The sequence below is a fragment of the Mesoplodon bidens genome (assembly GCF_964165515.1).
Source record: "Mesoplodon bidens genome assembly, chromosome: X".
Classification (NCBI taxonomy): domain Eukaryota; kingdom Metazoa; phylum Chordata; class Mammalia; order Artiodactyla; family Ziphiidae; genus Mesoplodon; species Mesoplodon bidens.
The window spans coordinates 101592481-101620060 of NC_138163.1; positions in this window are offsets into that span (position 1 = coordinate 101592481).

The following is a 27580-nucleotide window of genomic DNA, read 5'->3' on the forward strand; positions in this document are numbered from 1 at the left end:
TGCACTAGAACAGTGAATACATTAATTATTTATTGCTGCATAACAAACTACCCCAAAATTTTGTGAGGTAATGAATGTTTATTGTTTCTAAGCCACTATTTCTGTGGGTCAGGAAATCAGCTTAACTGGTGAGTCCAGCTTATGGTTTCTCATGAAGTTGTGTTCAAGATGGTAGCCACGCTGCAGTCATCTGAAGGCTTGACTGGGGCTGGAGGATCTGCTTCCAAGATGGCTCACTTGCGTGACTGTTGGCAGGAAGCTTTATGTCCTTGCCACATGGGTCCCTCCTTAGGGCTCCTTGTGAACCCTCAAGACATAGCAGCTGACTTCTTGAGAGTGAGTGATCCAAGAGAGAGCATGGAGGAAGGAACAATGCCTTTTATGACCTGGTCTTGGCAGTCACACACCATAATCTATTTCTGCCATATTCTATTGTCATTGGAAGCAAATCAGTAATTCCAGCCCATACTCAAGGGGAGGGTTATCAGTCTCTACCTATTGAAAGAAGGTGTGTCAAAGAATCTGTAGACTATTTTAAACCCACTGCAGTGCATATGAGAGCATATGAGCTGGGCACCAACAGCATCTGCTAAGGGTGGGTCTATATCCTATTTTCTACCATCACCAGTCTGGGTTCTTATAGTTCCTGTCAGAAAGCACTAAGGATCAATTGCTCTGTCAGCTGCTTTTTAACATTTGCTTCATCCCTTCCCAAACACTCTCCTCTTCTTCACCTTCTGTCCTCCTGCCCCCCCAAAAGTCAACAGTTATTTTTTTACCACTAGACTAACTGATCTCATGTCAGAGTGTCTATGTTGTACTATGCCAGAAGTACCATCATATTATAATTTAAAGACTGTGATACTAAGTACCTTGCTGGCACACCAACTCCCAATACCCTTTGCCTAAGAGCCTTAAGTCTGTATTGCGGTCTGCCTGCAGATTGGTTCTTTAACTCAAAGGACACTGACAACCTGGGCCTCGGACTCCTGTCTGCATATAAAATTCCCTGTTGTGCCTAATATCATGAATTCTCTATTTTATTTATTTATTTTTTTGGTACGCGGGCCTCTCACTGTTGTGGCCTCTCCCGTTGCGGAGCACAGGCTCCGGACGTGCAGGCTCAGCGGCCATGGCTCACTGGCCCAGCCACTCCGCGGCATGTGGGATCTTCCCGGACCGGGGCACGAACCCGTGTCCCCTGCATCGGCAGGCGGACTCTCAACCACTGTGCCGCCAGGGAAACCCAGTTCTCTATTTTAATACTGCCTTTCTTACCTCCACCACATAGATCTCTATACCCTTCCTTTCTTCCTCTTGAATGGTATATATTGTTTGGCATTTTTTGGAAAGAGAGTCATTTTAGAAGAGAGTGTAAAACATACTATATGACTATCTTAGACTCTGCCTTGAGGGAACCCAAACTGAGATAAGGACTTGAGAGCAGGTGGTTTATTTGGGAGATAATTGCAGGAAGCAAGAGTGGAGAAGTGGGAAAGAGAGACAGGGAAGGTAGAAAACCCAATATAAGGGTTTGTAATTGAGGTCATTGCTATGAGGAACAGGGTCTTGATTCCACCGGGGCCTTCTAATAAGTGTAAGGAAACTGAGAGAAACCCAGAGCTTTTATCTATTTACTCATCAGTCCCTTCCCCTATTGTTTGAGAATTGCCCCTGGGGTCATTGCTGTCCCACACTTTTGGGTCATGCTTACATGCAGGCAGAGCAAACTGCTAATATATTGGAGAAGATCCTAGAGCAAAAAGCTGAAAGAGCTGTGGCTTCCGGTGGGATGAAGGCAGAAATGGGTTTTTGCACAGAACTGAACACCATAGCTTTGGCTAAAGTCAAAGGAAGGCCCAGGGGCTATATCTAGGGTACCAGAGGCATCTGCTGCAATGGCCAAATAGTGAGTATTGAGACACCCCTTGGACTAAATGGAAATACCTCGATGACAGGTAATAACCAGGGGTTGAAGTTACTGAGGCAGATGGGGCTGGGAATTTACCAGGAAGGGGTAGCCAAAAATCTTCATTCAGGAGTTCCCTGGTGGTCTAGTGGTTAGGATTAGGCTCTTTCGTTGCTGTGGCCCAGGTTCAATCCCTGGTCGGGGAACTGAGATCCCGCAAGCCGCACGGCACTCCTGCCCCGCCCCCACCAAAATCTTGATTCAGAAAGAAAACTGCGACGTTATTGAGATAGGAGCATGAGTAGAAAGGCAGGGATAGCTCGGAGGCAGGCCTTATGTAAGCACATGTCTGCAAAGAAACAAGTATATAAATGCAAGTGGCATTTTACTAGAAGAGTTGTTGTAAAAAAAAAAAAAAAAAAGGTCCCCCAGGAGGCCAGGTACCAGTCATATCTGTAGTGGGGCCTGCTAGCAGAGTTTGGTACCTGGAGGAGGGAGGTAGGGCCAGGGAAGACACTGTGGGGTGGTACACAAACGTGACATAGTCCATAAGGAGTCCTGTTTGATTGGGATGGCTGAAAACAAGAGTATTGAAGTGACGCTGGTCAGTTCTAGAGGAATCCGTGGAAAAGAAAGAAAAGAGTATGGTGATGATAGTAGAGGGTTAAAGTAGGATGGGGTCGTCTTTCGAAAGCAGTCCTAAATGGGCTGTGGCCACACATCTGTGTAGTCATTCTGGACAAGCATGATAAAGCGAATCCACAGCTAATCCAGGACCTGATAATTCTATTTCTTTAATGGTTCCTGACTGTCCATTTTTTCTCTTCCCCACTGCAATTTTCTAGTTTGGGTCTCCATAGACTACTATAACCATCTTCTAACCAGTCCCCTGTCCCAAGTCTTGACTCTTCCAATCCTTTCTCCACAAAGTTGCCAATTGTAATAGGTCTAGTAAATGCATCTATTATGATACTCTCCTGCCTAAGGTAACTCCTGATCATTATTTAAATCAGCTTAGCCACCCCCCTATTCCAGGAAACCCTGCTACCTTCTGGGATGAGTAAGCCTCCCTTCTTCTCTTCTCATAGCACCTGGTTCTCACCTGCACTATATTATTCATAATACCCTGTGATTTCATGTTTGGATCTGGGAACCATGTCTTTGACTTACTGTCTCTAGTGCTCATTACGTTCCCTGAAATAAAGAAGGCTTCACATTTTAAACTAAGGTAAAGAAATTACTTATCTCCCAAAGATGTTGCAAGATGGCCTTTCCCCCTTTTTTGTAGGTTTTTTCCCTTCTCTTTTATGATAAGGAAAAGGGTCTCCCTGGCAGAGTGACCCATGCCTTGCTGACGATTCACAAGAGCTGTCCATGGTCCTACTCGTGGGGTTTAGGGGGCAACTGTCTAGGTGATGGTACTTGGGGGACACAACATGGCTCTGCCAGCCCCCAGACACCCATCTCCCACCCCCTACACATGACTCTTCTAAAGTCCATCTTTAGACCATTTGGTTAAGACAATGTTCTTAGGAGTTCCCTTTAAAATATCCATAAAACTTCTTTTAAGTGTAACAGGGCAAGCAGCTAATATCTGCTACCACATCAAGCTACTACACCTCACCTTGCAGAGAAAGGTTCTAAAGGGAGGGATAAAGAACAATGCCTTTATATGAGGGAGAGGGGGAGGGGAAGGATAGAGACCAGTGGTTCTCAAAGTGTGATCCCTGGACCAGCACCATCAGCATTTAGAATGAGTTAGAAATGCAAATTCTCAGGCCCCACCCTAGACCTACTGATTGAAAAACTCTGCGACTGGGGTTGAGCAATCTGTGTTTTAGCAAGTCCTCCAGATGATTCTGATGCATGTTAAAGCTTGAGAACCACTGATAAAAACGCACACATGCTTGTATACACACACAGAACCTAAGCCGGCATACCAACTCTGATCACTTTTTTTTTTCTCTTACCGCTGAGTTAGATTTAACTTCACAAGTTAGGGACACACAATGCTCTAGGTATCCACTATTGATTAATCAGTTAGGAATGACTGCCTGGGCTGTGAGATGGGGAAGGGGATGGAGGCTGCACAGGTCTGTTACAAAGGCATACCCAGGTAGGCACAGTGGATCTCAGACAGAACAAAGGCCCCAGGTAAATAAACATGTGGGATGTTAGCATTCCATTTTTTCTCTTAACCAGAGCTACTGAAACCTTCATCTGCCTGTGAATCCGCTGGAGATTTGATTCACGGCCAGATTCCCATTCAGTTGCCCTGGGGTGGGTCCCCAATTCTGCATTTCTAACCAGCTCCCAGATGATGCTGATGCTGCTGGCCCTCAGATCTCAGTTTTGGTACTAAGCCACTAATCTTTATTTATCCACCTTATTTTTGTGACTCCATGTCAAAATGTTATTTTGAGAAAAAATAAAATATTATATACCATTTTACAAAGAAAAATACTGAACAAAATGATACCTGTTAAAACTCTCTGAAGGGCAATTAACTGCAGGCTCTGAGTGCACTTTTTCTGCCGTGCTCAGTAACTGCTCCTGTGCCCCTGCCTCTGTCAGACCTGCACTGCAGCCCTGTAAGAAACCCCTGGAACCTTCCCACCTTTGTTTCTGTTTGTTCTGTCACATTGTTTTGTTTCCTACTTTGGGTTCAATGCAATGTGGGAGCCAAATGGTAAACAGCGTTTGATGATTGATGTCTTTCCCTTCCCTCCTCCCTCTCAAGTAAAATCTACCTGCTGTCAATTACTGAGTGCTTCTAGGCAGGATTAGAAATGTCACTAAAATCAGGTCAGCAGTACTTTGGAATCTGTTCAACGTGGGATTCCCTTGTGTTATAGCAGTAATAATAAAGTAAAAGTCTCATCCTCCTCTCTCCCCAGCCTTCCTTTTCCTCTACACGTTTCTTCTTTGCCTAGGTTACTTAAGCCATTCTATTCAGTATTTTCCCCCACAGACGCTCAGTCACCATGGAGTATAGCCAGCTGCAGTGTGGCAACAAAAATCCTCTCTGCATTAAGAAACAACAAACAAACAAACAAATCTTTGTTACTGTTTTTCTTCCCCTAAAATTCCAACTCATAAGGTATATGATAGAGCACATTTCTTTCTTTCTTTTCTTTCTTCCTTCTCGTCCTCCATCCCTCTCCCTCTACTGCGTTTTCCTTCCCCCTCATAACTTTTCCCCTCCTCTTACCTCCTTCTTCCCCTCCTCTTTTCCCCTCCTTCTCCCCTTCCCCATTCTCTTCCTCTCACGTGTCTGGGTTTCCCCCCTCTCTCTTTGTCCCCCGCTTCTTTCCCCTCCTCTCTCTTGCCCTCCCCCATCATTGTTCCTGGAATGTGGAGGTATTATAAAAATCTCTCTGCCAGGGAGGTTGGTGCATGCCTCCAAAGTCTGTCATTGTGGAGTCCCCTGATCCTGAGCTCAGCGAAGACTGAAAGGGTTATTTCAGGCTCCCCGTTTAGTAACCACCCTTCTAATGAATGCCTCAAATGTTTGTTTTAGAGTAATGAATTGTTATTAACCAGCGACCTGAAATCTAGTATGTGCAGCTAGAGCACAGAGTTTCCATCAATGTGGAACAAACATGATATGTTTAAGGTAGCAGCATGTTTATTGCTTTTCATTTGAAGGGATTAGGTAATGAGGTGGGATGTGAAGCATCTGCCATCTCTGGTTACAGCTCACATCCCATGATATGAAGCCAAGTGTCTCTGTCCAAGTTAGGGGTGCAGACATTTGCCTCATACTCACCACCTGGAATGTCTTATTGATATGATGAAGGTGTGGGCTGCAGCTTCCTTGACAGACAAATATCCTGAGCCTCTGGGAGCTGCATGGATGTGTGCATGGCATCATCACAGCCCATCCAAACACTTCCACTAGGTCCAGGGCTCTGAAGCCATTTGGAGATACTTTAGCAATCCTAGGAGGGAGAAAGAAATAGGAGAGCAGTCAGAAACACTCAGGCCTTGCCTTCCCACAGCATCCTTGCTGGAAGGAGCCCTCCCTGAGGAGGGGTGCTCCCTCCTCCCCCCACCCTCCTGGCCGTGCTTTCTCCTCCTGAGCTCACCGGAAGCACGGCCCAGCACTTTTCCGATCGCACGAGGCTTCAGAGCTGCCTTCGGTTGACCAGCAGAAATCACATTTTGTAATCATAGGCTGCCTAGAAGCAGCACGTGGGTAGAGAAGCTGACCAGTGTACGAGCCTTTTGTCCTTATCATCCATTCTCTTTTTCATTATATTTCTGAGTCCTTTTGGAAATCCACGCAGCTTGCCCTGCTTTGCACACAGTGGCCTGACCTCACATGCATATTTAACATACGTGAATTTTCCTGTATGTGTGCAGCAAAGAGAGATGGAGGAGGGAATTAAAAACACTCAGAGATTCTTCACTCAGTGGGCACGTGCCCCAGGTTGAGACTTCCTAAGGCAGATTTCAGGCTTCCATCTCATGCTCCTTTGCAGCTTTTCTTGCCTGAGTATGATTTTAGTATTTAGAGACTCAAAATGTATTTCGAATACAGTGTGACCCCTGTGTGAAACTGGGCTGTAAGAATACTGTTTTTCTAAACTGGAGTTGTAGTGGAGTAATTAAGAAAGAGCATAGGGCTAAAAAAGAAAGAGCGCAGGGACTGGAATCAGACTGCCTGGTTCCAAATCCTGGCACTAGCTACTAGCTGTTTTGCCCTCATTCTCTCTGTAATCAATTTCTCATCTGCAAAGGGGGGTTATTGTTGTAGGAGAAAAAAAGCTTTTGCTATCCCCTCTTCGGTTCAGTAACTGGGGTCTGTGAATTAAACTGACAAAAGACAGATTAACAGGAGAAAAGATTTATTATGCAGGCATACAGGAGCTTCACAGAAAAGAAGTAGTAACCCAAGCCTAGAAGTGACTAGGCTTGAGAGTTTATATGCCATTTTAACAAAGGGCAATACACTGAGGAGAAGTGACTAGACAAAGGAAAAGGGGTTTGGGCTTCTAGGGGCTGTAAATTGTGGGAAGGGAAGTACATGGGGGGAACTAATGGAAGATAAGGATTATTTAGTAAGGTTTGTTATGCAGACTCAAGTTGGTGCTGTCCCTCCTGTGATTAAGACTAGTTCTCCTCTTCCTGGTGTGGGAGGAGGGATGGGGGACACCTTCACAAAGAGAAGTTTGTGCCCTGCTTTTAGGCAGAAAGGGGGAGGGAAGAGAGTTCCTCTGTGTCTGCTGTCTCTTAATTGCTTTCACCTCAAAACAATCCTTATGCCAAAGTGGCATATTTTGGGGTGGCATGTTCTGCTCCCCTTCCGTGTAAAGTATAAAGAATAAGAAACTCATAGGGTTGTTATGAACTTTAATTATAGTAATCATTTTATAATTGCTCCTTTTCCCTCTCAGTTAGACAGGGGAGCAGACTTCAAACCACGTAGCTGGGGAAGTACATACATATTACTTGGAGACCACCAGGGAATGGGAGTACCTTCATCAGCCAGCACCCCGCAGAAGTCAAGGTGGTCAATCAAATAGCCATGGGGAGCAAGGCCTGGCCCTGCTGAAGACCTTTCCTTTACCACAGGGCTTAGAGTGGGCTGGCAGTGAGAGGACTTGGCCGGTGGTTAGGAGGGGTTGTGTTGGGCTGGGCAGATGAGGAATGATGCTTTCCTAGGTAATCTCTAGTGGCCACTCTTCCTATTCTCACTGCAGGAATTTAATCATACGTAACATGCCTGTGTTTTAAAGACTTTCACTTACAACTGGCTCATGAGCTAGTTAAGCTAAGAGTCAGGGTCAGCCATAGGCAAGCTTGGTTTTCCTTATAGTCCTCTATTTTGCTCTCCAATCGATGTTTTCTCCACCCAACTTCCCATATAAGCTTCATGTGCCATTTATGGTAACCCCAAGCCTCCCAGACACCCCTCTCTTTAAGCTGAATCCATCTGGAGTCCTTCTTTAGGGGCTCATCTAGCTAATATGGAAAACTAAGGCCTGCTGAGATGTTAATGAGGGCTAAGGAGTTAGTCTCACTCAGGCCTAGCTTGAGGCGATATAGTTAACTGCCTACTAAATTATTGGATGGTGTAATTTCCCCCTTCTCCTCTCCCTCTCCATTGCCACTGGCCTGCTGTAATTCTGCAAATGTCCAGCATGAATCATTTATTTGGGTTAATAAGCTAGTGTGGCCTGAAAGTTAAGTTCACACTTAACAACAAGGAGATCTTAACAAGAGCACCTGGTCCAGACAGAAGCTACCCAGTTTGGTTTCCATGGGCATGGTGGGTGATTCATGGTGGGGAGAAGAGAACACAGAAAGTGTCCCCTTTATACTTGAGAAGGTAACTTATTTTGCCCTGAAGCTCATTCCTCTCAAAGCTGCCTATTCATATCAGATCTCGAACATTTGCAACGTACCTTACCCCAGGGCATATGCCCATGTAAAATATTTGGAATAACTGAGTGTAGACTGTTGTCAACTGGCCTGTTAAAATTGAAGACCGTTTCCTACTCCTGTATATTGGAAGATCTTCCTTAAATCTTTTTGGTGTACTCAGACTCAGACTTGCTCTTTTTTCTGGATCTGCTGTCCACCTAGATGTGTCTTAAAAGCAAGTTGATATATATTTTTTATTCTAAATACTTATGCTGTAGGGACTTCCTTCGTGGCGCAGTGGTTAAGAATGCGCCTGCCAGTGCAGGGGACACGGGTTCGAACCCTGGTCCTGGAAGATCCCACATGTCGCGGAGCAGCTAAGCCCGTGCGCTACAACTACTGAGCCTGTGCTCTAGAGCCCGCGAGCCACAGCTACTGAGCCCGCGTGCCATAACTACTGAAGCCCGTGTGCCTAGAGTCCCTGCTCAGCAGCAAGAGGAGCCACTGCAGTGAGAAGCCCGCGCACCTCAACGAAGAGTAGCCCCTGCTCGCCGCAACTAGAGAAAGCTCGCGCAGCAACGAAGACCCAATGCAGCCAAAAATAAATAAATGCTTATGCTGTAAAGCAAAGAAAATTCTTGGATGGCTTTCAGAAACTCCGGGTTTGGGTCCAGATGCCTCAGGACGAAGCAAATTATCCTCTCACTGAGATCACCTTCTCACTGGAGGCTTTGCTGTGTGGAAATAAATGAAGACCACCCACAGGAGAACAAAGGCTATTTATTCTAAACTCTCTGTAGCAAGGGAGTCAGCCACCGTCATTTGTGATTTGGCAGAGACTCAAAGGCAGGCAAACGAGTGGGAAAGCTTTATAGTGGAAAAAGGGGAAGGCTTCAGGGATGCTCTGATTGCAGGCTGTTGGCATGGGGGAACTGCAGGTGGGCTAGCTAGGAGCGGGCATCATATGTGATTGGTTTGGGGAGCATATTTGACTTTTCTTCGTTGGTCCTAAGCTGGAGGTGACCACATTTGGCGCTGAATAACAGGAGTTATTCTTTGGCGTCCTGGATTGTTGCCACAAACAGAAATCTGACTCTCTACAAAATTGACTTATAGAGAGCAGACTGGCTTTCTGGGCTGGTTACTACAGTAAATGGGTTCGTTTCCTGGCCTGGTTGCTACAGGTTGGTGTGAGGGTTCTATTTTTATATGTGGTCCGGCCATTGTCCGTTCAGTCTCTCATTTGAGAGCTGCAACACTTCGTATCTCTTTGTATGAATGAAGTTATCTGAGAATTTTCCATTGGATTTTTCATACACCCTGCATGTACTTTGGGAAATAGTTTCTTTAAGAAACCCTGTAGTAGCTGATGTGCTGTGTTGCCAAGATCCTTCTTCAGGATGGGAGGACTTACTCCACTAGATGCCCTCGGGTGTCAGTCCTCTCCTCTCTGGGACTTGCCTTCTCCTGGAGGAGCTGCCTTGCCCAAGTGTGTGCCTTTTCCTATGGGCAGCCAATAGCCAGTGATTGGCCAATGCAGGGGGCATCATGGCCTGACCTCCTCTGCTAAACTTTGGACAACTCTGAAGAACTGTCCCGGCTTCAGGGCTCCTGATAGAGTCTACTGAGACCTTAGATGAGATGGCATCATAGTTCAACTTCTCTCTCTGCCCAATTCTGCTTCCTTTTCTTCCCCAAGTTTTAATTCTCAGAACACTTCACAGTAAACTTCCTGTTTGCTAATCTCCATCTCAGTCTGCCTCTCGGGGGATATTACCTGTAACATTCCCTCTTTAAATCATCCTAATTTGAGTGTACCATCTGTTTCCTGCTGGGACCGTGACTGACTCAGGATATTACATTTATTATTTATTCCATTAAATGCAGGTTTATGATTCACAACAGGACTTGGGTTTTTTGTTGTTGTTACTTGTTTTTTACACAGACCAGGGGATATAGGGTTGTTCTGATTGTGTGAATTGGGGTATGTTTAACATCCTTTTTGTTTCTTTTTTTAATCATTTTTTTCTGGTCTGTCACATTTAAACACACACACACACACACACACACACACACACACACATTCACTCACTCTTTCTATGATGCCCAGTGAATATATCTAGGATTCAGAGCTTAATGGAAGTGTGGTACTACACAGAGAAGGGACAGGTGTAGCATATCTTGGTTGGGACTTGCACAAAGACTGTCGGAGGCAGCTGGGTGCCCTGATAGGGTATGGAATTGACAAAACAGCTCATTTGTTGCTATGCTACAAACCTTTTGTACTGTGCCTTACATAACTATTCTGGAAGAACATACACCAAGAATATGTGCAGTTCACTTTATAGCAGTTTTCACAGCAGTTTTATAGTTTATAGTTTTATAGCAGTTTTCATAGTGTTGGACTCTCCTGGTTCTTGAGCCACATTCAGCATTTTGAAGACAACATCATCATAGGGAAGAAAGCAGGGTCAGTACCCAGGTGACAGTGAAAAATATGTCCACATCTAACTTCCTTAAGCTCTGGAACGTTATTTTTCTGTAGAGTTTGTCTGAGAGATAGAATTATAGCACAGAGCTTTGAAGCATGGGCCTTGGAACTAGACTGCTTAGATTCAAATCTTCTTTTTTCCATTTACCTGCTCTGTGGCCTTGGGAAGGTACTTAACCTCTCAGTGCCTCAGTTTCCTCGTTTGTTAAATGAAGAAGATGATAATACCTGATAAAATAGTTGTGTCGATTGAACGAGTTAATCTAAATGAAGAACTTAGAATTGTACCTGGTGTCTAGTGAGCATCATATTCCTTTTATGATGTCAGCTTCATTGTTTTCCATGTAGAATTTAAAAATTATTGTCTAGTTAGATGTTAATATTTTCCTGTTTATTTTTTTCTTTAAGAAAAGAAATAATAGAAGAAGAAAAAATGACTTTCCAACCCTAGTATCATGAGAGTCTTCACCTATGTTTTCCTCTAGCACATTTCTTCTAAATAATTAAAAATGTGTTATGGCAAAAAAAAGAGAAAGCTTAAAGACAAGAAACAAATACAGTCTGTTAGACAAAGTTTTAATCTTTGTAACATATGAAGAGTACTATAAATCAATAAAGAAGACAGAGAACCCAGTAGGTGTATGGGCAAAGTATATATACAGGCAATTTACAGAAGAAATGTGAATAACCCAACAAACATATGAAAAGGTGAGTAACCTCACTAGTAAAGCATAAATGCAAATTAAAACAAAAATAAGGGGCTTCCCTGGTGGCGCAGTGGTTGAGAGTCCGCCTGCCGATGCAGGGGACACGGGTTCGTGCCCCGGTCTGGGAAGATCCCACATGCCGTGGAGCGGCTGGGCCCGTGAGCCATGGCTGCTGGGCCTGTGCGTCCGGAGCCTGTGCTCCGCAATGGGAGGGGCCACAACAGTGAGAGGCCTGCATACCGCAAAAAAAAAAAAAAAAAAAAAAAAAATAAGATCCCTTGCCATCTATTGTTTTGGCAGACCTTAAAGGAAATGAGCAAACAAGATTCCTGTACTCCTTACTCTCCCACCATTTGCCCTCCACTACTTCTCATATTTTGGAAGCTGTTCATCTTCTATCCATGCTAGTGCTTGCTATTAAGTTGAAATGTTTTTTGGTTATAAATTAATGTATTTCTATCAACAGCTAGAATTTCAATATCTGTGACCTACCTCCCCTTTAATCTACTTTCATTTTCTGTCTTCACTCTCCCAATATCTTTTTGCTGAATTAATCACTGTACTGGAAGATGGAGCAGAGTGATTCTCTCAGATAATTTCTTCAACTGTGTCCATTCTGCTTTTCAACCCATTTATTTTTATTGCTATAAATCACATTTTTAATTTCTAAGAACTAATTTCATCTTTTTCATAGCAATCTGTTTTGCTTTTCTGGGTTAGTTTTTCTCTTGATTCTCATGAGCTGTGGCTGCCATTTGGGACTTTAGATTTTATGATACCCCCTTATATTTCAGATAAATTCACCCTTTTCTTTAAACCATTTGAGTAGGTTTCTATTACCTGCAATCCAAATAATGTCCACCTAGGACAGGAGTCTTATGGAGAATGGGAAGTGGGAGAGATCACATCTACTTAGTTGAATCAGCAAAGGCTTTATGTGGTGGTTTGTAACAATTGCTTTGTCAGATTATAAGGTTTAAGCTACCAAGAGTGGATAAAGTGCTCCAGGTTGAAGGAAGAGCAGTAACAAAAGCAGGCCAGTACAAAATTTTCAGAGAACAAGAAGCATTACAATTTGGCTGGGATCATGGGATAGGTACGGTAGTGGTTAGTTAAGTGGGAAATCTGTAAAGGTATTTTGGGGGCAACATATGAAGGGCTTTGAATACCAAGGGGAAGACTTTACAACTAGTCTGACATTGAGAAGATGCTAAACGGGTTTGAATAAAAGCATGGCATAATCAAGGATGTTGTTCAGAAAGATTAATCTGGCTACAGTGTGCTGAGTGGATTGAAGTGGTGACTGGTAGCAGAGGGACAAGTGAAGGAGACTACCGAATTAGTTCAAGCAAGGTGTAATGAAAGTCTGAACGTGTGGAAATGGAAATATTTCACATTCGATGCAGGATTTGAGTATCTATATTAGAAAGTGGTATATGCAAAGGAATAATTGTATTTTTATGTTCTAAGAATCAAGCAATAACAGATTGTAGCGAAAAAATGCCAAAAATGTAACTCTTGCTGTATTGAAAACAAACTCACTCTTTACCCCCTTTAAACATTTATTGAAAACAAATTCACTCTTTACCCCCTTTAAACATTCACTTAACAGTTTTTCATAATAGTTCAACAAATTACATTGACAACATGGGTGAAATTAGAATTGCATCATTTTGTGTGTTCTTCAAAGACCTAATCTTCAGAAATGTGTTTCTTAAAATGAATTCCTAAATTTCCCTCTAGAGTTCTCAGCTAAACAGTATCTCTTTTTAACTTTTAGCATGTTTCAGAATGATTGTATTGATCTCGCTCCTTGAGTAGTTTCTGGGAAAATCTGCTCTCTGAAGCTTTTCTTAACTTTAGAGACCCAAGGGAACTGAGGCATACAGAACATAAATGGAGCCGTCCCCCTTCTCCCCCCACCCCACCAGAAAAACAAGAAAGCTCAAGAATGCTGAAGGAAGAATAGGATACAAGAGTTTAATTTGCTTGGTAACAGCACATCTAACTGAAGCTGTTTTCCCTCCTGGGGCTACATATCAGTACTGCAAGAACTGGAGGTGAGGATGGGGAAAATACATAGATTTTCAGAGTACAGTGGATTCTGTAGTATGCTGTGGAGATCCACCTTCTCATCCTTCCAAGACTTAAGCATTTATTGCCTCAGCCTCTGGGAGTGCTATGAGCCCTCTCGGGGAATTGCCCTTGGTTGAAAAAACTTCCTTGCTCAAGGTCATGCTGTTTTCTGGAGAACAGTCTGCATCCAGTGGATGGTTTATTTGCAGGTATAGATGCCCAGTCCATAAACCTAACTTGGGACAAGTCTGAAAGGCCATTTCAGCTTCAGAGCTCCCCATGGAATTGGCTGAGGCCTTTTGTATGAGTTTCCTATTACTGGCTGTAACAAATTACTATAGACTTACGGGTTTCATACAACACAAATTTGTTATCTTACAGTTCTGGAGGTCAGGAGTCTGAAATGGATCTTATTGGGATAAAAATAAGGTGTCAGCCAAGCTGCATTACTTCTGTAGGATCTTGGGGAGCATCCATTCCCTTGCCTTTTCCACTTTCTAGAAGCCACGTCTATCCTTTGGCTCATGACCACTTCTTTCTTCTTCAAAGCCAGCAACGTAGCATCTTCTCTCCTCTCTGTCCTCTGCTTCCACCAGTACTTCTTCTCTCTCTGACTCTGACCCTCCTGCCTCCTTCTATTTCTTATAAGAATCCTTGTGATTATATTGGGCCCATTTGGATAATCCAGGATGAACTCCCCATCGCAGGATCCTTAACTTATGTGAAGAGTCCCTTTTGGCATCTAAGGAACGTATTCACAAGTTACAGGGATGAGGACATGGCTATCTTTGGGGAGGGGTCACTATTCTGCCTACCACACCTTTTTTTTGGTGGCTGCATTACAGTCCAATTTCTCTTTCTGCCCAGTCCTGCTGCTCTCACTTCCACACAGGTGTCCATCCTAGGAGCACTACCTAGTAAACTTCCTGTACACAAGTATTCATCTCAAAGTCTGCTCCCCAGTGGACCCAGGCTCTTACACAGAGCAATCCAGGTGGTTAGGAGAAGAGTCTGGGCATGGAACTAGACATTTGGAGTGGAATGAAATTTTAAGTTCTCCTGAGAGCCTTGGCTGACCAGAAGGTAACTCCGAATTCCTTTGGATGGCCTCCTGTCTTTACTCCCTGAAGGAACATTCCTTAGCTCTCCAGAGACTTAGATCTTATTTTAAAAGCAAGGGGCTCAGTCTCTCTTTGACCCCCTCATATAGGAGATTCTCCCATGTAGTGCTGAGCAAAAATCCCAGGGGCTTCAAAGAGGAAACCAGACAGGAGAGTTGTCACAGGTTGGGTTTCCTGAGAAGCAGATTTGAAGAGGAAGTTAAGTCTGCAGAAGGTTTCTTGGGAAATACCCTTGGTGTCAACATTTATGGAGAAAGGGAAGGAGTTAGGATTGGGCAGAGGGAGAAGTTGGGCTGCAGTCTAACTTCAATAAGCAGTTCAAACAAATGGTTAGAATCTCTAGCCAATCTAGAGAGCGTGTATGTCATTATAGTTTTAATTTGCATTTCCCCAGTGACTAATGACATTGAGCATCTTTTCATGTATGTATTTGTCACCTGTATCTTTTTGCTGAAGTGTCTGTTCAAATCTTCTGCCTATTTTTCAAAAATTAGATTGTTTGTCTTCTTATTGTTGAATCTTGAGGGTAAGTCTTTTTATCAGGTGTGTGTTTTGCACATATTTTCTTAAGTCTGTCACTTGTCTCTTCAAGTAGTGTTTTTAAGAATAAGTGAGAGTAATCTCAACTCAGTGTCTAGGTTTTGAGAGTGAAACAAAGAAGGAAGGACTAAGGTGAGGAAAGCTGGAGTACAATAGCTGTGCATCCAAGGAGTACAATCAGGAAGATTGGCCAGTTTGATGACACATTTTTCTGCTTCTCTTACTTGGCACAGGGCACAGGGCTTGTATTACGTCAGCACAAGGCACTGATGTAGAATTACCAAAAATAAATACAGCAAATTATGGCAAGCTGAATTGGGAAACTTTGAGTTCCCTCCTGCTGGGGAGATTCCTGCCAGTGGAAATAGCACTCATGTAATGCTAATTATACAAAACAGTTGCTTACTCTGCATGTAGTGAGGTAAACGGTTCGATGGTACTCAATAAAGAAAATCAACTTTGAAGAGAGAAGCTGTGCTCCAAACGCATGTAGGTGTGGAGGAAGTTCTTCTTGGTTTGAGGAAGAGCCTGAAAGCTGTTCCTCCTAAGAGGAGAAGAAACTCACTAGTGTGACCTTGAGAGCAGACCCTAAGACAAGGCCTTTGGTGCAGGTCGTTTATTTGGGACGTGATCTCAGGAAGCAAGACTGAAGGCATGGGGAGAGTGAGACCGGAAAGGAGAATAAGCTGATTGAAGATGGAGTAGATGATGTCACTGCTATTGCCTTGCTCCCCGCTGTTTGCCCAAACCGCAGCCTCTGTGTGATTTGCTCTCATTGACTCATAGCTGCAGCCTTCTTTATAGAAGTACCCTTGAACTATTAGAGTTGCCTTATCTGGAGACACTGAGAGCCAGGAGTGCCTGGGAATTTATGTCCCTCCATCCCCCCATGTCCCACGGTGGCCCATAGCCAGTGGCTGACTGGTACAAGGAGTGGGAAAACCCAGCTCCCTGCCTTGAGGTGGGAAAAACTGTGGTGTGATTTACACTGTAGAATTCCCCAAGGCTGGGATTCACCTGAAATCCCACTCTTGGTGTGTTTCTTCTCCAGCTCTGCTCTGCTTTCCTCACTCCCTGACTGCTTTCTTCTGGGAACACCTATTTCCTTAATAAGTCACTCACACAAGAATCTTCATCTCAGGATCTGCTTCTGGGGACAAGACCAAAACCTAAGGATGCATTATCGAGGTTGCCTCTGTAGGGAATAGTACCATTATTCTGCCAGGACTTCACAAGAAGCATACAGGAAAAAAATGAAGATGATATGCCTTATTTCATCTACCTGACAATTCGTAACAAGGCTTCATACTTTGTCTTTCTGAAAATATGAAAATTCAAAAAAAAATCAAAGCATAATGGGAAACACCAGTCTTTTACCAAGCTAATTATCTCTGTATTTTAAACATTCCTAATAACGAGAAGATGAGACATTTCATTCATCAGTGTCGTGGTGTCTGTTTTCAGCTTCAAGATTTTGGCGAAAACATTTAATTTACATGATAATATAAAAACAGTATATAAAAACTTATTTCAACTTTCCCAACCCTTTCTGGCTATATGATATTACACAAGGTGCCTCTAAGTGGAAGAGTAACAGGAATAATAAATTGCCATTTTATAAGTTTTAGTGAAGTGTTTTTAACATACTTCCCAGAAAATGAGAAAGTGAATGACTGAATAGACTGGGTAACAAATCTATTTGTAAATCATATGCTTTCTAATTCCTTCTTTTCAAGTGATTTGAATAAGGACCTCATTAGGTTATCAACTGATACATCATTAAAAATGATTTCTGGTGCTATAACTACTATTGGACTTTTAGCATATAATTGGGAATGGAGTGGATTAAATGATTTCTGTTTGTTTACTTATCTAGGTGAACAAGGTTTTTCAATTTTCACATCTATAAACATAATAAAAATTTACCTTTTAAGAATATCAGGTATGTTATTTAGTTAATCTCATGAAAGGTTCATTCTGTGCACAGGTCTGGGTCACTCTGTAGAGACTGCAGTGAAGAGTTCCCCTGTGCCATACATTTTTTTTTTTCCTTTTCCTTGCTGTTAGACAAGAAGGTACAACTTGGGTTGTATTTCTGCTACCTCTGGGCCACAGGGAGGCTGGGGACCTGTTCATTAATTACAAGAAAATGGTAGAGAGTCCTTCTCCAACATTCTTTCTTCAGACAAAACAGTATTAGCCCTACCACTTTGAAATGACTTGGCAAGTTGTTTTCAATACAAAGCCATGGTGTTTGCTATGTAATTAGAGTGTTCTAAGGCACCTATGAAAATTTAGTAATGCAGACATTTTCTTGATGGATTTTGAGTATCTGATACTCTTAGCATCTTCAATTATACATTTTCCAGGAAGGCAGTCTTTAAACAACATACTACCCGTAATAGCCAGCTCTACATTAATAGATTTTATTTATTCATATTGGGAGTTGGATTTTCCGAGACTAACTGAACTTTACTTATCCTTTTTGACATATTTATACAAATGAGAGCTCATCAGTATCATCATTGTATTCATTGTACTTGTTAATATCTTAACACAATTAAAGCTGGAGAAAACAGTGAGAAGTGCCTTGTTGTTATAGTAAATTTTACTTTTGAGAAGATTTTGCAATCACTGCAAAGAAAATGTGAGAGTTAAGTTGATGGTGAACTAGACTGTTTGATTTCTCTCATTCCCTGAGAGAATGAATAAGAGAGAAGGGGAAAAAAATAATCATGCCACATTTGACTCTGGAAAATAAACAGCTTCATCATACATAAGTGCCTAAAATATGTATGACTAAACATTAGAATTGCAAATGAATTGGGGGAGGTAAGAACTCTGTCTACTTTTACATAATTTTGTTTTGCATTGGGCTAGGGGATTTTTTTTCCTACTATAAACTAAGAAGGAATTCCCAGCTTCAAGCAGAGGCATGGACAAGAATTACCCTGCTTCAAGTGGTGATTAGAAAATGGATGTTTTGTTGAAGATCTGTCTCTTTTTAAATCATATAAGTGGAATCTAATGAACTTGATTAATTAGAAAAAGAAATGGCATTCATGGCAGAAAAATATCTTACCACAAATATATGCTTAATCCTGAAGCACGATACCTTGTGTATAAATATGTTCAGGCCCCAAAGTCCTTAGGTTTTACATTCAGATGAGGAGCCAGAATAGGGGCAATTACTGTCCTAGGCATCAGAGCAAGAGTGGCAATCAGAAAGTTTCTTCATGTCATGTGGGCATCTTTGGGGGTGCCTAATTGATCTCAGTGTCCCTAGGACTGAAATAAGTTATTAGCCGATTGTCAGAGTTCAGCTTCTTCAGGACCAAACTCTGAGACAAGATTTGTATTGTGAAATTTTATTGGGGAGTGTTTTTTGGGATTAGCACCCATGGAGAAGTGAAGGAAGGAGGATTGGGCAGAAGATGAAGTTAAACTTTGATGCAGTCACAAAAGAGGCTACAGCTGATCCTGCGATGCGCTTTGAACCTGAGATGGACCTGCAGAGAGTTCATATTTGGAGCAAAGGTATCTGGCCTTTATGCCCCTGCACTAACCAGTCATTGGGTACAGGCATGATTTTGGGCAACGCAGCTATCTCTTCAGGCCCAGGCAAGCTCCAAAGAGGGATTTCACTGCAAACTGTTGACTGCTAATACGCTCAACATCTGGGGAAATACGCACTTTGGTCTTAGAAGTCTGGACTTTTGAGAGGGGCGCCAAAGTACCCACCTACTGAAATATTATAGGACCTATATGATTTTGGGGGAAAAAACCTAAATCTAGTAAAGAGAGACCACACTTGAATTATGACAATGAAAATCATCGCTTCTCACACTGTTCCCAGACCTAAGCCAGGTCAGAGAAACAGAGCCCCTTGAATAAAGGGGTATTGGGTCCCTCGAAAGGAGGATCCTTGTGACATTGCCATAAGCATGTGCTGTCAATTTGCCTCTACACTTTCCTCCCAAAGACTTGGAGCCATTTATCAGAGTGAACATGGACTGGGGAATGGGAAATAGCCACGTCAAGGATGACCAGTAGAGGCTTAGTGCTAATCCTGGAGTTCTCAAATGCTGCTGTGGCCCACAATCAGAGTGGTGGCCAGAGTTTAGATGACTAATAGAGTTTTAGGCTAAGACTATGATTATTTCCCCAGTTTTGGAATCATGGCTAGGATAGAGATACTGAGCAACTGGCAGGATCCCCTCATTGGCTCCTGTGCTCATAAAGTGAGAGCCATTGCAGTAGGAAGGGCCTAGTGAAAACCCCTGGAATTTCCATCCCCTACCAGGATAATAAGCCAAAAGTACTATTCCTTTCCTAGGGTAACTGCAACTATTGGTGTCACCATGAACAATTTGAAGGATGATGGGAAAGATGATTTCCATTATGCTCCCACTTATATGCAGAAGGCATCATAGTCTTGGAGAATGGCTGTGGATCATCACACAGTTAACTGGGCATTGACTCTCATTTCGGCAAGTGCTCCATATGTGACCTCTTCTCTAGACTAGTCAACACAGCATTGGGCACATATCTGGGCAGTAGAAGCTTCTTCCTGACCTCTGGAGAACCCCACCTTCCCCTTTTTGCTCTTCAGTCTACCCAGCACTTTTGTAGCTAATTCTGTGTATGAAATCTTTTTTCTGCTTGAAACACCTAGAGTGGTGTTGCAGGTTGAATTCTTTGGGAATCAGGCTAAAACAGAGATTAACGTGCAGGGTATTTATTATATGCAGGGAAGGATGAAAGCAGGCTTGGGCAGAGGGAGAAGTTGGGCTGCAGTGCAATCTCAACCAAAGCCCTTATACTCCTACACTGGCCAGTTATTGAGTGGGTAGTGGGGGAATAACCTTAGATAAGGGGACTCTTAGCAGTGCCTGTAGGGGGGCTGAAAGCAGAGGGCTACCATCAACATGTACAGCAGCTGGGGGGAAAGTCCTCAGTCTTCAAGTGGGATCTGGATCATGCACAAATCACAACATCCACTAGAGGTGGGAAGTGGAAGGAAGGAGAGTCTTAGGGAGAATGAAGTAGCACAGATGATGATGAGGTGATGCTCCATCCTAGGGCCAGCTCCTCATGGGTGACCAGAAGAGACTTGACCAGCCTCCACACCAGCCAATCCCATGGTATAAGGAGTACTACCCTGCTCAAATGATCAGGTCTCTGTATTTCTCTGCTGTGCAAGTTCATATTATGCCTAGCCAGAGAATAAATAGTCCAATATTTATGGCCACACTTGTTACACATTTACTATAAGCTATACGATGGCACTGTGTTCTCTATGTTTCCCAAACTATTTCAGAGGAAAAGCTTCCAAAACAACTCCTATGGCTACAGAGAACATCTCCTTCGCAATTGCACTTAGCCTGTCCCATATCCTCTCCCTGACCCTGGCTCGTCAGCTTAGCAGGGGAGGAAATGAGAGCTAATGAGAGAGCAGAGAAGTGGAGTTCAGAAAAACAGCTGAAGAGATGCCTTGAAGACTTCTTTAAAGCAAGCTTGACCATCTTGCCCCCTTTCTTAAATATGCATGGAGATGATCCAATTAGTTGGAAAGTTGAATTTTTTCTTCCCCTGCATTTGTAAGAAGATGAACAGTGAGAAAACACTCACCGGAATCTTTGGAGCTGAATATGAAGAGAATCCCTAGGGAAGAGGGCGATAATGTTATGGATGACAGGAGGTAAGGGCATGAGGAATTTATCAGGAATGTTGCCTCAGATTTCAGTGATGCAGTGAGGGAAATTTATGAACAAGTGACTGGGAGAAAGAAAAACTCAGCATGAAGAATGATATAAAATTTGCTGGTGCCATAGCTGACAGGGGAGTGGAGGAAGAAAAATAGCATATGTGTAGAGTCTGAGTGAGACACACTGCCTCAGAGCAGGAGCGCTGGCTGTTCCTGTGACATCGTTGCATGGGCCCTAGGAAAGCCTCTTCTACCCACTCTCCTTGCTGCCCCCCAAGTATCTTTGAAATGCACTGTTAGAAATTACTTATCATGTCTTCTTTCCCCTTGTATTTGTACTTTGAAACTTACAGCATCTAGCACGAATTTGGGTTTGTGGTTGTATTCTGTAAACACTTCCTTTTTTTGAAAATGTGAATCCTCTTGGGAGTGGAAACGTGACATTTCATATTTACTGGGGGAATTAACTGCATGTGATATATACTTTCCTTAGCTATTCGAGAACACTGGGCATACACCTGAGATGTGGGACAGTAGGAAGAAGGGTGTCAAATAGAGAGGAAAAGGCCACCAGTGGTCCCAAAAGACCTGCACTTCCTATTTTCTAATGCAGCTTCAGGCCATGAGAAAATTGTCCAGTGGAGTCAGTGGTATGAGTTCAAGTCCTACCCTGAACTTATTTTTTATAGTTAAGTGTTATAATATTTATAACCATAAATCACAAGTTAAAAGTCATAATATTTCAATCATATAACTATAAATCACAAGTTAAAAGATGCTTTAAGTAGAAAATATCTCTCCCTTAATTCCACCATGCTAATAGAGCAACTGCTTTCATTTTTCTGTATTGCCTTCTGGTATCCATATACATATTTTAAATAATTTTGTAGTTATAGAATATTTTATATTTTGATTTGTCACATAAAAATAACTTTTCCATGTTGTTACACAGTCTTAATAATTATAGTTTTTCATGAGGTTCTGTGCCATAGTTTACTCAATTGTATTCCTACAGGACAATTGTGCGGGTTTGGAATTTTTGCACTACAGAGCAGTCTCAAATTTGAAAAGAGAAAGTAATTGGTCACAGGGTTATGAATTTTGAAATATTTCTGGATTACTTTCCAAAATGTTTGTGGCAATTTAAAATCCACCAAACATTTTCACCTCACTTGCCAGCATTTGGTGTTACCATTTTAAATGATTCTATTGTTTTAATGATGTAAAATATGACTTTACTGTTTTACCATGTATTTCTTTGAGGATTGGCAAGGTTTAATGGATTCCCCATATGTTTGAAATTTTCTCAAAATAAAAAGTTAAAAGATACATATGTAACACATTTTCTAGAAGTTGCGGGAAGGGTACAAAATCTCTGTATACCTTTATCCTAATGCACCAATTGGAAGCATCTTGCCACATTGGTTTTTTTAAACATTTTATTTGTTTGTTTGTTTGTTTGTTTATTTATGGCTGTGTTGGGTCTTCGTCGCTGTGCGTGGGCTTTCTCTAGTTGTGGTGAGCAGGGGCTACTCTTCGTTGCAGTGCGCGGGCTTCTCATTGCGGTGGCTTCTCTTGTTGTGCAGCACGGGCGCTAGGCAGGCGGGCTTCAGTAATTGTGGCACGTGGGCTCAGTAGTTGTGGCTCATGGGCTCTAGAGCGCAGGCTCAGTAGTTGTGGCGCATGGGCTTAGTTGCTCCGCGACATGTGGGATCTTCCTGGACTGGGGATTGAACCCGTGTTCCCTGCATTGGCAGGCGGATTCTTGACCACTGTGCCACCAGGGAAGTCCCTTGCCACACTGTTTTATCATTTTCTCTCTCTGTATATTTATAAGTATTATTTTTCCTGAACCATTTGAGAGTATGCTAAATACATCATACACATCTACCCATTCACAATACTGTATTATGTTACATTTCCTGACTTTGATAATTATGCTATCGTTATGTAAGAAAATATCCTTGTTCTTAAGAAATACACATTTCAGTTTTATCTAATCTAAAATTCACATTCCAGTTTTTTTTAAACAGCAAATGGTGTGTGGTAGTGTCACCTTATTATGTTACATTTTTCTTCTTTTAATATTTATTTTATTTATTTGGTTGTGCTGGGTCTTAGTTGTGGCAGGTGTGCTCCTTAGTTGCGTCTCACTGGCTCCTTAGTTGTGGCATGCAAACTCTTAGTTGCGGCATGCATGTGGGATCTAGTTCCCTGACCAAGGATCAAACCCGGGCCCCCTGCATTGGGAGCATGGAGTCTTAACCACTGTGCCACCAGGGAAGTCCCCATATTCCAGTTTTACAAATTATTTCAGTAATATCTTTGAGAACAGCATATGTTTCCTTTTCAGAAACCAATCAGTGATTATGCATGCACCTAGCTGTTGTGATTCTTTAGTTTCTTTTAATATGGAACATTTTCTCAGCACTATTTGTCTTTCATGGCACTGACATTTTCAAAATGTACAGGCCAATTACAGTGTTTTGTATAATGTCCAGCAGTGATCTGGTAAATGTTTAATAGATGTCTTTCCGAAAAATAATTCCTACTGAGTCGCATTTGCCGATTTCTGTGGTATAAATATTCCCACCATGTTTGATGTCAAGCTACTGATGTGATGTTGCTGAATGTGCCACTGGAGAGAACTGTGCACAGTCAGCTCTCATGAGCTGTATGCATAACTCCAGCACATCACTGAATGTCCCTCAGTTTGGGTTTATCTGCTTGTTTTCTCACGAATAGAACAGATCATGCATTTTTGTCAGAAATGTCAGTGAAGTAATGCTACATAGTTCTTAGTACATCATATCAGGAGGCACACGACGTAGATATGTCCCACCTTTACTTATTTTAGAGTGAGAAAAAAATATACATTTGGGTATGTGTTTGTGTGTATATAATGTGAATTTGTTTCCCCCTCAATACATGAAGTGGATGGAAGTGGGAATAAGGGGATGTTCTGGTTGAAGCAGAGGAAGTCAGGTCCTCAAAGTCCCATTATCCCCACATTGTGGCCGTGAGAGGACTTTGAGTTGCGCAGTTTGAAAATCACTATCCTGAATGGAGGATGAGGGTTTATTTTCAAAGGGCACAGGATTTTAATTATTCCTGAAGGTTGTGCAATGTTAATGAAAAGGATTGGTTCACTTATTAATATCATGCCTGTCCAGTGTGCCAACCTAAATGCACCAGTGGGATGCACTTCCATCTGTATTTATTTAACTCAAATATATTTTTAATTAAATAGATTTGCATATCAGAGATCAGTCTCTCCTAATTTAATTATCTCATTCTTATTTCTTCAAGAGTGGTATACTTAGACTTAATTTAGTTCTGTGACAATAAGTATGTCACATAATTTTCTGACGTCTAATTCTGTCACCTGTGAAAGGAGAAAGATGTTGTACTCACTGATCCCTGGGTCTGTATGGGAAAGGACTCTGAAATTCCAAATTGGACTGCTCCCAAAGGGACAGAGATTAGCCTAGGTACCATAGAACAACTGCAGGACTGTTACTTATGCTCTCTGAGCCTCATCTTTCTCAAATGGAAATCTTGATCTGAGTGGGCTCAGACCAAGGGACAGCACTTCCTTGGCTCTTATCTATGAAAATCTGTTTCTCCCCACGATTCACAGCGCCTTCGTCACATTTTACCTTCTTCAGGTACCCGTGGTTCCTCCTATTATTTGAAGACTTTTAATAAGAAAGCAGTGAGTGGGCAAAAATAACAACTGTACAAAACATCCTATTTTTGAGGTAACTCTGTTTTATATATGCTGAAATGTTAGCTGAAATACAGCAATTAAATCTTTTAAAAATTATGTTTTACTCTTATAATAATATATATATTTATTCTTCAATGGACTGATGGAATTTCAGCATTATAAATCTCATAAATAGGGTCTTCCCTGGTGGTCTGTGGTAAAGAATCCGCCTTCCAATGTAGGGGACGCGGGTTCAATCCCTGGTGGGGGAACTAATATCCCACATGCCGCGGGGCAACTAAGCCCGTGCGCCACAACTACTGAGCTTGTTCGCCTCAACGAGAGAGCCCTCGTGCTGCAAACTACAGAGCCTGCGTGCTCTGGAGCCCTTGCGCCACAACTAGAGAAGAGAAAACCCGCACACCACAACTAGAGAGAAGCCTGCGCGCCGCAACGAATAAAGATCCCGCGTGCCACAACTAAGACTTGACACAGCCAAAAAAAAAATCTCATAAATAGATTTTTATTCCAGGTTATAGATTATTTATACATATTTAAAAGCAAGTACTCAGATGTTAATGATAAATCTGAAAGAATGACATACCTTTTTAATACTATGGACGTTATTCAAGGATGCCAGAAATGATGTCGATGTGGGTGTTTGGCTATTCAGCCTTTCAAAGGTTGAGATATAAAAGGGAAGATTACATTTTGGATAAATGTCAAGGCTAAAGCCAACTTTCAGTTGTCCCTCGCATTCTGCCCCTGCTCCAGGCTTTTAGTAAATCTTTTTTTTTTTTTTTTTTTTTTTTTTTTTTTTTTTGTGGTACGCGGGCCTCTCACTGCTGTGGCCTCTCCCGTTGTGGAGCACAGGCTCCGGACGCTCAGGCTCAGCAGCCATGGCTCACGGGCCCAGCCGCTCCGCGGCATGTGGGATCTTCCCGGACCGGGGCACGAACCCGTGTCCCCTGTATCGGCAGATGGATTCTCAACCACTGCGCCACCAGGGAAGCCCCTAGTAAATCTTTTTTGAAAGGACTTTTGAAACACACTTTTGCTGAGAAAGCCGCCAAGGCCTTTGCCAGAGCTGAAGCACCTCTAGTACATAGTCACAGTGCAGGCATGCCAGGCTTTGTCTCCCCTTGTTGCTATTAACTCTGTCTTAGCTCACCTTCCCCATTGGGAAAATGCACATTTCCCAGTGGCTCTTCTTTGCTCTCAATTTTTGGTGTGTTTATCACCCACTCATTTTTTAAAATAGAGCCAAAAATGGAAAGAAACAAAGGAAAGAAACAAGGAAGGCATTAAATAAATTTGACAACTGTTCTAGGTCACATTTTGGAGGAATGGGTAGCTTGAGGTGCAAATACAAGACATGGAAACACTGGCTGCTATGCATGTCAAACAGTTCTTCAGAGTATCTTGTGGCCATAAAAGAAAACAAATGAGAAAACCAAGATAGAGAGCTACACAAATTCTGTAATCCTGTGAAGGCAGAGGCCATGTTTTCTGTTTCTCTGCTATGATTTAGTACTGGACACTTAGTATGTAGAGAATTACATGCAAAGTTAAACTCAACTCTAGCACCCCAGTTTCTCAGGTCCAGCTAAAGAAAAATCCTCGTCTAAAGAAAACCCTAGGGAAAGGAATCCTTATGTTTTCCATGTTTTTTCTCTCCCGTATCCTCTCTCTGTGATGTTTTGATGGCTAATCATTAATTCTTTCAACAAATATTGTGTCTTCTTCTTTTTCTTTTTTTCTGTTTGTAAGTTTGTATTGAGTGTTTCTCTCTCAATGACTATTGAGTGTCTTCTATATGGCACTTGCCATAAAGATATGAACAAGATAAACTTGGTCCCTGCCTCAGGGTCTAGCTGAAGTTCAAGTCATGGTGAACTTAACTTTGCTGATTGGCCTAGCTAGAATGGCCCCTGCCATGTGCAGAAGGCAAACCCAGTCTTCTGATGTGTTTTCTGGGAAATGGTGTTGTTCACATGCTTGCCAATCCTATTACATTCTTTCAAAGAGTTCCTTGAGCTATAGAGCCCCAAATTAAGGTCCTATTCATTTAAAATGCATCTAAATAAGATGGCTAAACAATCAGACTAATTTCAGTATATGCAGAACCAAGCAATGCTGGGGGAATTATTTCTCAGATTCCCCCACCCCCATCTCCAACACCATATACTCATTACAAACACGGGAAGAAAGAAATGTTACAAATGGCTTTATGCAAAGAACAAACTGATAGATTTTTTTACATCGTTCTCAAGTTTGTAAGTCTGTGATCTTCTTCAGAATAGCATGCTATGGACAGGTTGATCATGCCTGCAGATGGAAATATTTGCAAAAATATAAGTCACTGGTTTGTCTTTGCTGTAGCCATCAGATACATCTGCAGAAGAATTTCTTAGATAAAATGTAATCCTCCTTCTCATGAATATTTGCCTCCTTCACTCCATAGATGATTTCAAATGAAAATCCATTTTCAATGAACTGTAATTTTTAGAGGCCAAGATGTACATTAGAAAGATTATTTTGGAAAAGAGCTAATTTGAACTCTCCCTATATTAGCCAGGGCTCCAACAGGAAACAGATGATGCTCTTGAATTAATATAATTTAAGGAGGGATTAATAAAGGCACTATTTATAAAGGTGCGGGCAGGATATAGGGAAACCATAAAAGATATTGCAGGAACCACAGACTTTAGTGCTGGTAACTGCAAAAATGTTACTACTGCTCGGCCTGAAGGGAGATACGAAAGTGCTTACTGGGACCCAGAAGGCCAGAGTCTCGTAGAGGAGGTTGCCTTTGGTTGAGGAACCCATCCAGCTCAAGGCAAACTGGCAGGGAGGGAAATATGGAAATAAATACATTGACCTCACTTAATTTTCTCCCCGATCTTCTGCCAAGGGTCTTCATGAGCCAAACCCACCTGGAAACTAAAGGA